Here is a 10,214-nt window from a genome sequence, read left to right on the forward strand (position 1 = left end):
TCAGGCTAGAAGCAGATAACAGGTAACAGTTGAGGTGTGCGGATTATGCAAAGAGTTCAGGGGACAAGAGCATATACCATGAGCAGATCTAAACAGAGCAGATGAGCTGGGACTTGTGGTTCACTGCTGCAGATGAAGGTAGGTGTTTGCTGGACCTTGTAGTTCACCGCTGCAGATGAAGGTACTACAGCAGAATCAGGCAAGTGTAGTCTAGGGAATCTGGGTCATACACAGGTAGAGCAGAGTCCAGACGGTACCGAATCAGATGCGAGCAAGCAGGATCAAAACTAGTTGGGTCTTACAGGAAATATACAGAGCAGATAACAGCTGGTTCTAGCAGTAGCACTCAAAAGTAACAACTGTATCATGGGCACTGATTGTGTGGCGCTAAAGGTGCTTTAAAGGTTAGCTGGCCAATCACTGTTGTTTTCCAGGTAAAGGCTGTGTCAGGAGAGTTCTGCTGGATCTTAATGGAATCCTAGTACTGACAGTACCCCCTTTTCTCAAGGGGTTGCTTGTGCACCCTCAAGCTTACTTGGAAAATGAAGTTGGAACTTCTTCTTAAGTTGGTCAGCATGAGGATCATGAGCTAGACCCAAGATCAATCCTCTGGGCCGAAACCTTTCCAATGAACGATATATTGTAAGGAATTGCGCAGTTGTCTGGAATCAAGAATAAATGCCACTTCATATTTCTGACTGTCCAACACGTCCACAGGTTCTGGTTCATTTACTTGGAAGCTGGAATGAACAGGTTTCAACAATGAAACATGAAAGACATTTGGAATGTGCATGGATGGGGGAAATTTTAATCTACAGGCCACAGGATTAACAATCTCCGTAATTTCATGTGGCGCCTCTTGTCAGCCTGCACAGAGCGAAAAATAGCACGATTAACATCGGACCAGATTTTGGAGAAATTTTAAATTCTTAGTTTTGGCTTCTGGAACATCAGAGGGTGGAAGATCAAAGGAGCACACACGAGGATGCAACCCATCACAGAAGAAAGGAGAGGTCCCTGTAGATGTGCTGGCTCAATTATTAAAAGGCAAATTCTGCCCACGAAAGGATTTTGACACACTCATCACTGGCCATCAGACAACGTACCATCTTCTCTAGATTCTGATTAGTCATTTCTGTTTGGCTATTTGTCTCAGGAGGATATGCTGAAGAATACGATAACTTAATCCTCAGCTGAGAGCAAAGTGGGCCATCTTACTGAACCTGTCTACCACCACCCAGATCATGGAACATCCCTGGGACGGAGGCAAGTCAGTGATAAAGTCCATAGATAAATGGGTCCAGGGACAGGTAGGTATTGGTAGAGGACGTAGGAGACCGGAGGGCTTAGAAGTACTGCTCTTGCTTCTGGCACAAACTTCACAGGCCTGGACGAAGGCTAACACATCCTGCCTAATTGATGGAGATCAGAGGTTGCAAGAGAATCTCAAAAGTCTGTCTAAATCCTGGATGTGCTGCAGGTTTTGATGCATGTACCTGCTACAATACCTGCAAACGAAGAGCCAGGGACACAAATAGCATACCAGAGGGAGTGGAGGGAGGGGCTTCAGCCTGTGCAGGTAACAAGGCCTCAGAGATGTCCGTATGGGTGAAGGCCAAAATCCTATCCTCAGGGATAATGGGTTGTGGAGGAAGAAAAGGAGGAGACTCTGATAAAAAGCTTTGAGACAAGGCGTAAGCCTGAATGTTTTTTGGCCCTGGTAGATAAGAAATGGTGTATGAATCCTTGCCAAACCGCATGGATGCTGTCCTTCAAGCTCATGGAAGTCATACAAGATATTAAATTTGGATCCCACAGCACCACTACTTAAATTTGCTGACATATTTTTGGATTTTCAGGAGTTGTTCAATTTCTGTATAGGCGACAAAACTTTTGCCTTGCCAAAATCTGACCTGTCTGTCTTGATTAAATGATAAATCTTTTTTTCAGTGAAACTAATTTAATTCAGTGCATTAAACATCATTTGGGAGGGCTTTAGCTTTTCATATGAGCTATTTTTAACACCGATTAATTAAAAGTCAGGTTAATAGCAGGAGTTTCTACAAAATAGAGAAGCGACAAGACTTTTGTCAGGGACTGTACTTAGAACCCCCAAACATTATATACTGTTTTTGTTTAACACCCTAGAGAATAAAATGGCAGTCATTGAAATACTTTTTTTCCACACCATATTTGCGCAGCGGTCTTACAATCGCTTTTTTTTGGAAAAAAATTATTTTTTTTGAATATAAAAATAAGACATCAGTAAAGTTAGCCCAATTTTTTTTTTTTAATATTGTGAAAGATAATGTTACGGCAAGTAAATGGATACCCAACATGTCATGCTTCACAATTGCACCCGCTTGTGGAATGGCGTCAAACTTTTACCCTTAAAAATCTAAATAGATGACATTTAAAAAAATAAATTCTACAGGTTGCATGTTTTGAGTCACAGAGGAGGTCTAGGGCTAGAATTATTGCTCTCTTTCTTGTAATAGAAATAAGCATGGCAGGTCCTCTTAAATATGAGATATGGGGTCAAAAAGTCCTCAGATCTCATATTTGGACTAAAATGCAATAAAATAAAATAAAAACGTGCCATTTGAAAAAAAATACTTTGAAAAAATGTGCCTTTAAGAGCTATGGGCGGAAGTGATGTTTAGGTTGTGGGTTGTGGAGGAAGAGAAGGAGGAGACTCTGATAAAAAGCTTTGAGACAAGGCTAAGCCTGAATGTTTTTTGGCCCTGGTAGATAAGAAATGGTGAAGTCAAATCTGGAGTCTGGAGAAGAACAATGACCACCTGGATTGACACAAGTTCAGTCTTAGCAGAATGAATGTATTCAAGGTTTTTGTGATCAGTCACAACTATGAATGGAAAGAAAGCTCCCTCCAGCCAATGTCTCCATTCCTCCAAATCTAGCTTTATGGCTAGAAGTTCTCTGTTGCCTATATCATAATTGCATTCTGCTGGCGAATATTTATGGAACAAGAAGGCACAGGGGTGGATGGCAGCATTTACAGGATCCTTTTGTGAAAAATCGCCTCCACTCCTACTTCAGATGCATCTACCTCCACAATAAGAGGCAGCTCAGGAACAGGATGGCATAGAATTGGTGCAGAGGTAAAGGCTTTCTTCAACTTGGTGAAGACTGCCTGAGCTTCAGTAGTCCATTTAAACTTAGTCGGAGTCTTCCTTGTGAGAGAGGTGATGGGATGTGCAATGGTGGCAAAGTTCTTAATGAATTTTCAATAGAAATTTGCAAAGTCCAGGAAGCCCTGAACCGAATTCAGGTCTGAAGGTGGTGCCCAGTCTAAAATGGCTTGAATCTTGGCTGGATCCATAGTGAGGTCTGTGTCAGAAATTACGTAGCCCAGGAAAAGTACTTGTTTAACATGAAATAAACATTTTTCAGGCTTTGCAAAAAAGGGACTGTGTCTATAAATCTGGCCAATTCCCGAGCAGACGTGCTTCTGATGTGTTTCAAGATTGGGAGAGTATATCAAAATATCATCTCAATATACAAGCATGAAACGACCCAATAGGTATTGGAAAATGTCATTCATAAAGTTCTGAAAGACAGATGGCACATTCCTGAGACCTAAAGGCATGACAAGACATTTGTAATTATCATCCTTGGTGTTAAAGGCAGTCTTCCATTCGTTGCCTGCACAGATGCGCACCAGATTATAGGCTCCTCTTAAGTCCAGTTTAGAGAGGATTTTGGCTCCCTGGATTTGTGAGAACAACTCTGTGATGAGAGGATACCGATTGAGAACAGTGATCTTATTTAGACCTCTGTAGTCAACACAGTCTCAGTCCCCCATCCTTCTTTGGGACAAAGAAGCATCCTGCGACTGCGATGCCTGATTGGACCAAGACACAATATTTCCTGATCGCCAGTTAATTACTGGAATGTGCTTCTGAAGCCAAGGAAGGCCTAGGATCAAAAGAGTGGATGGAGGGTCAATGACAAGGCATGAAATCTCCTCCCAATGCAAGGCCCCCAATTGTAACTGGAAAGGGTGAGTGGATTAGAGCACTAGATTTTGTGAGAGAGGTCGATTAGCTACAGAAATCAGGTGGACTGGGAAATCTAGAGCATGAGTTTCCAGGGACAAGGAGGTAATCAAAGTCTTATCAATAAAATTCTCAGCGGCTCCAGAATCTACAATGGCCAGCAGTTCACGAGCCCCTGTCCCAAAGTGGATAACAGTGGGTAAAAGTATACGATTGTAGTCCTAGGGAGATGAAAGCAGACTTAAGGTGACCTCCCCACAATCACCTAGGTCCTGGAGTTTCCCGGACTTGTACTGCAAGAACAGAGCATATGACCCTTGAGGCCACAATATAAGCAGAGTCCCATGTTACGCTGGCATGTGTGTTCCCGGGCAGATAAACGATGTCAGGAAAACCTTTCCCGCAAGCGTCAGTGTGAGGGGCGGAAGAATACCTGCACGCAGGAAAACCAATAGTGCGATCGGTGGTGCGCGCACAGCTGTCTTGACGCCAATTGGCGCCAATGGCGCTATTTAAAGGGGATCTATGCCTTGCTGTCTTGCTGCCTGATCAACAGCATTCCTGTGTACTCTGCTATCCTGCATCCGAATCTATTTGATCCGTATTGAACTTGGCCTGTTCCTGACTTCTCTGCTTGCTTCCTGCCCCGACCTTGGCTTCTGAACCTGACTGTTCTCTTGGATTTCGTTTTGGTACCTGATCTGCTTGCCTGTGTTTGACCCGGACTGTTTAACTACTCTGTAACCTGCCAGTTACCTGCCTACCGCTGCTGGACTACAGAACACCTCCCGTTTCTCCGCTGTATCTGGCTGGTGCCTTCTGATGTGCTCTGCTACCATCTTCATCCTGCTGCTGGACTACAGGACTCCTTCCCATTGTCTGCTGTATTCTGATGCCACCTGCATCCCGCTGTTGGACTACAGGACTCTTCCCCATTGTTTGCTGCATTCTGCCCGCGGTCTGCATTCCACCACTGGGCTACAAGGCACATCCCTGCTGTCCGTTGCTTCCGGTTGGTACTGCCTGCTGCATCCTGCTGTCATCTGCATCCTGCTGCTGGACTACAGGATACCTCCCTACTACCAATGGTCTCCTGCCTTCTACATCGGCCACCCAGTCAGGCGCTTGTGCTCCTTTGTGCTTCCGAGCCCCTGTCATCTCTACCAGGGCCTCCCGAGTCAGAGGTTTATGAGAGGCCGCTCCCTGCACTCCGGGCTCTGCCTTAAGGTACATGACAGTATCAGGCAGCCATGTCTGAGCCCACGCTGGGAGCTTCTGCTATGGAGGACTTATGCCGTCATCTTGCTGGAATCACCCAGGCTGTTTAGTTCCTGCAAGAGGGTTATTCCCGATTGGAAGAGCGTGCCCAGGCCTTATCTACCATGGCCCCTACTGGGCCGGGAACATCTTCTGCACCATCAGTGGTTATGATGCCTCCAGAGCCTAAGGTCCCTACCCCAGAAAGGTTCTCTGGAAATCGCAGCAAATATAGGGCATTCCGTAACGCCTGTGAACTTTTTTTTGCACTACAACCCAGAACTTTTTCCCTTGAGTCCACCAAGGAGGGTTTTGTCATGTCCCTCTTACTGGGTGAGCCCCAGGCATGGGCCCGCCGCCTCTTGGAGCAAAAGGACGCATGCCTTAACAGCCTGAGCACCTTCTTCCAAGCGATGGGTCTGCTCTACGAGGATCCACAACAAGAGGCTACCACTGAAGCGGCATTATATTCAATCCAGCAGGGCCGTAGGGCGGCAGAGGACTACGCATCCGAATTCAGGCGCTGGAGTTCTGACACGAACTGGAAAGACGCCGCACTACGTTGTTAGTTTTGCATGGGACTCTCTGAACCATTAAAGGATGAGTTGGCCCGGGTCGGTATTCCAGAAACACTTGAAGAGCTTATCAACTGGTCCATCCAGATAGAAAGACGCCTGAGAGAATGAAGAGCAGAACGTACGGCTGGTCCTTCCCGACCAGTTTGGATGTTACCCCGTGCACCTAACCCTCCTGCACGCTGACGCTCCTGAGGCCATGCAGCTGGGCTTGCTCTGACCATCCCTCACCACCGAAGAATGACAACGCCGGCGGTCCAACAACCTGTGTCTATATTGTGGGGAGTCTGGACACTATGTGAGGACTTGTCCCGCCAAGCTTTGTAAGCACTCTACTTTGTCTTCTGCTGTCTTACTTGCTGTGCTTAATAATGTTTCTCACCTGGCTATTCCCATTTCTCTTCAGCTTCTAGGAGGGAATACTCAAGTCACCGCAATAATTGACTCTGAAGCGTGCAGCAGGTTCATGGACTTGTCTTTTTCCCATAAATTCCTAGTTCCTCTACGGCCCAGGGTGAAGGGACTGTCAGTACATCTTGCCGATGGATCGGCTATCAAATTCGGGCCTGTAACACAAGAGACGGTTCCTTTGACTGCCACTACTCAGCCTGGACATTATCAAATCTCACCTTTTCCCCATTATTCTGGGCATGCCCTGGTTCAGGGCACACAACCCGCAAATCGACTGGTCTACTGGAAGTATTAGCTTCCCTTCTCCCTATTGCCGTCAGCACTGCCTGCAGGAAGCAGTTGATGTCTCTCTCTCCTTATTGTGTCTCTGCCAGTCTGTTCCAGTGGTTTACCACAGTTTCTTGGACGTGTTTAGCAAAAGGGGGGCAGAAATGCTTCCTCCCCATAGACCCTATGACTGTCCGATTGAACTCCTCCTGGAGCCGAGATGCCTTTTGGGAGAATTTTTCCCTTAACGGAATTGGAACTAGAGACTCTCAAGACCTACATTGATGATAATCTGAGAAAAGGGTTTATACGCCCTTCTACCTCCCCAACAGGAGCAGGGATTTTCTTTGTAGAGAAGAAAGACCATTCCCTACGCCCTTGTGTAGATTATCGGGGCTTAAATAAAATTACAGTCAAAAACCGGTATCCACTGCCTTTGGTACCCAAATTATTTCAGAGACTCGGAACAGCTGTTATTTTCACCAAACTGGATCTTCGCGGAGCCTACAATTTGGTCCATATCCGAAGCAGAGACGAATGGAAGACTGCCTTCCGCACCCGCTTAGGAGACTTCGATTATCTTATAATGCCCTTCGGGCTATGCAATGCTCCTGCGACCTTCCAGCATTTTGTTTTAATCAATCGTTTTTATTAAAGTTTAAATTTTTATCAAGACAAATGACAGAAATTATGACTAAATAACATATCAGTTACAGTATTTAGATACATTTATAATAGTATCCAAAAATAATAAAAAATATAATATAAAGAAAACCATATTAATTATCTCAATTATAATAGGGATAATAAAGGTAACGATCAGGAGGTTATTAATACATCCATTGTGGAGACAATATACAAAAGTAATATAAATATTATCTTCATATATTTATATACTGCCAATTCAAGTAATTCAAAGATAATGAACCTAAATATATTCCAGAACACCCCTATGGGTGCTAAACTGTGTTCGGGACAGTAATAGTAACCTGTCATTTAATAGATACAAAACAAAGATTAAAATATTAGAGCGGGGTAAGTAATTGTTTAATTCAAGTTATCTAGGAACAAATAACTCGTGCAATGTTTTGGGGACTAGCCCATTTTAACCGTGGCTGTCATATTTTATTAGTATGTTCTTTTTTGTGAGGCCGAAGAGCTAGAATTGATTCATAAATGTAATGAGTTTGAGTTGATTCTATCACTTCTTTTATGGAAGGAGGATCAGGATTTTTCCATTTCCTCGTTATACTGATCCTGGCTGACAGCAAAATATGTGTAAATACATTTCTAAACTGGATAGGATATCGATCAATGGATAATAGAGCCAGTGAGGGATTTGGAGGAATGACTGTTTTGGTAATTTCAAACATAACTTGAAAGATTTGTTCCCAATACTTCCCTTAAGTTTAGGGCATGTCCAAAATGTATGTAACATATCACCTTTTTTTCCCCGCACAATCTCCAACATTTGTCATCAGATATTTTCTCAGGAGTAAGATACCATCGTTGAGTCAATTTAATGGATACTTCCCATAATGTAGAGCAGCTTGTGGCTTTATATGTGGTGTTTCAAGCTTTTTCCCATTGGTCAACTGTATAGGTGTATCCTAAGTCTTCTTCCCATCTAATTAAAGGGGTAGTCTTTATAAACACACTTTTTTGTTGAAGAAGATTACAGAAAAGGGAGATCCCTGTCAGGTCACCTTGAGGCCAGGTGACAGATGCACACCGTAGGGATCAGGAGTGCAATGCAAAGTTGTGGACCCTATGGCTGACTGCTGCGGACGGGAGTCAAGGTGATAAGTAAGGCAGGACCACCAGAACACCAAGACAGATCCCACCGGGGTTTGTGCGTAAGATTCCCTGGGGCGCGGAGTCTAAGAGCCAGCAGGTGTTCACCAGAGCTTCTAGTGGTGAAGATGGACTGGGCTGCAACTGGCTCCAGGTCGCGACCCCCAGGGTCCCCCAGCTCGCACCCACAGTAGGCAATAGGAGGATAGGGATAGTGAGGGATAAAGCCAAGGTCAGGGCCACAAGCAGACAGGAATAGTCAGGGACACGCCAATAGGTCAGGATCACAGGCAAACAGGAATAGTCAAGGACATGCCAAAGTCGGTAATGGAACAACAGAAGAGCACACGGCAGGTAAAGGAAGCCAAACACGGGGGCGTGGCCGGATGTGATCAAGGCAGCACGCGTCTCTGCATAGCTCCGTGTATCCTGACCTTATCCGGAGTGCATTAATTCCCCTCTAACAATCACCATCGTCTGGGGGAAGGAGAGAGGAGCGGAATGATGCCTTTTTCAGCGTTTAAAAAGCACCAGAAGCCGCCGAAAGACTCGCGGTCCACACGCTCCGTGCGGGAGCAGGAGCGGGACTCCGCCCACGCCATCTTGCCTGCGCTGAGCTCAGAACAGCGTGAGGGCGCGAAAACGAAGCTGACGACACAGCAGGGAGACAGGATGGAAGCAGAGTCAGACGTGGATAGCCCGGAGGAGCAAGTGCTGGCGGTGGATACAGTGGCAATCACACGGCCGATCCTGGAAGCGATTAATGTGAGTAAATCGGAACTTATGGGGCGCATAGACCTGCTATCATCCGAGTGTACATTGATTAGACACGACCTGGATAAAATAAGGGGCAGACTCACCACGGTGGAAGACAGGGTCTCTGAGGTGGAAGATGCTAGTCAAGCCCACGGGACTAGTTTAAGTGAACTTTGGGATCTAGTGAGCTCCTTGCAACGCAGAGCAGATGACGCCGAAGACCGCCAAAGGCAGAACAACATTCGGGTAGTGGGCCTGCCAGAAGGAGCTGAGGGAGATAAACCTGTCATGTTTGCTGAATCTCTATTTAAAACCCTATTATCGCTGGAGGATTTGCCCCCTACATACGTGGTGGAAAGGGCTCACAGGGTTCCCATCGGTAGAAGACCTCCTGGAGCACACCCTCGGCCCTTTCTTGTGAGGTTCCTGAACTACAGGGACAGAGATATGATCCTTGCCAAGTCCAAGAAGATCAAAGAGTTAAAACATGAAAATGCACGTGTGATGCTCTTTCCTGACTTCTCGGCGGCCACACAACAACGCCAATCTTTTAATGATGTGCGCAGAAGGCTTTGCGAGAAAGAGGTGCAGTATAGCATGCTATATACCAGTAGACTCAGAGTGCAATACAAGGGAGGGGTTAAATTCTTTGAAACCCTTCAGAAGCATGTGAATGGCTGGATAAGGAACTCTCATGATGGATCACCCAGGCTCTTGAGTGGCGAACACGTTTCTTGTTAAATGGCCATTTCTCTGGGGATAGGCGTTAAACTGGTTATCCTGAGACCATAGGGATGCTGGATGTTGTACCCTGGGAGCGATGACATCAGGTGACGGAGAATCTTTCATAATTGGTATCTCCTTCATGATTTACAGCTGGCGGAAAGACTCCTCCATACTTTACATCAGGATGCGAGAATAATTATTCCTCCCTTGGTCTCCTGGAGCGGAACGTTCCCCCCTCTTTGTTTTGTTTTGCTTTTTGTTTTTTTGTTTTTTTTGTTTTTCTGCCATAGGTGGCCATTATCTTACCTTTCGCGGATCTCACATACACTGCTGGAACTTCCTGCCTCGCGAGATGGACTGTGAGTACTACAATTTTTACGTAAGATGGGGAATTGGGACCCTAACTTTT

The sequence above is a fragment of the Lithobates pipiens genome, unplaced genomic scaffold, assembly GCF_037356315.1.
Source record: "Lithobates pipiens isolate NorthernLeopardFrog02 unplaced genomic scaffold, aLitPip1_a1.2 Scaffold_30, whole genome shotgun sequence".
NCBI lineage: Eukaryota > Metazoa > Chordata > Amphibia > Anura > Ranidae > Lithobates > Lithobates pipiens.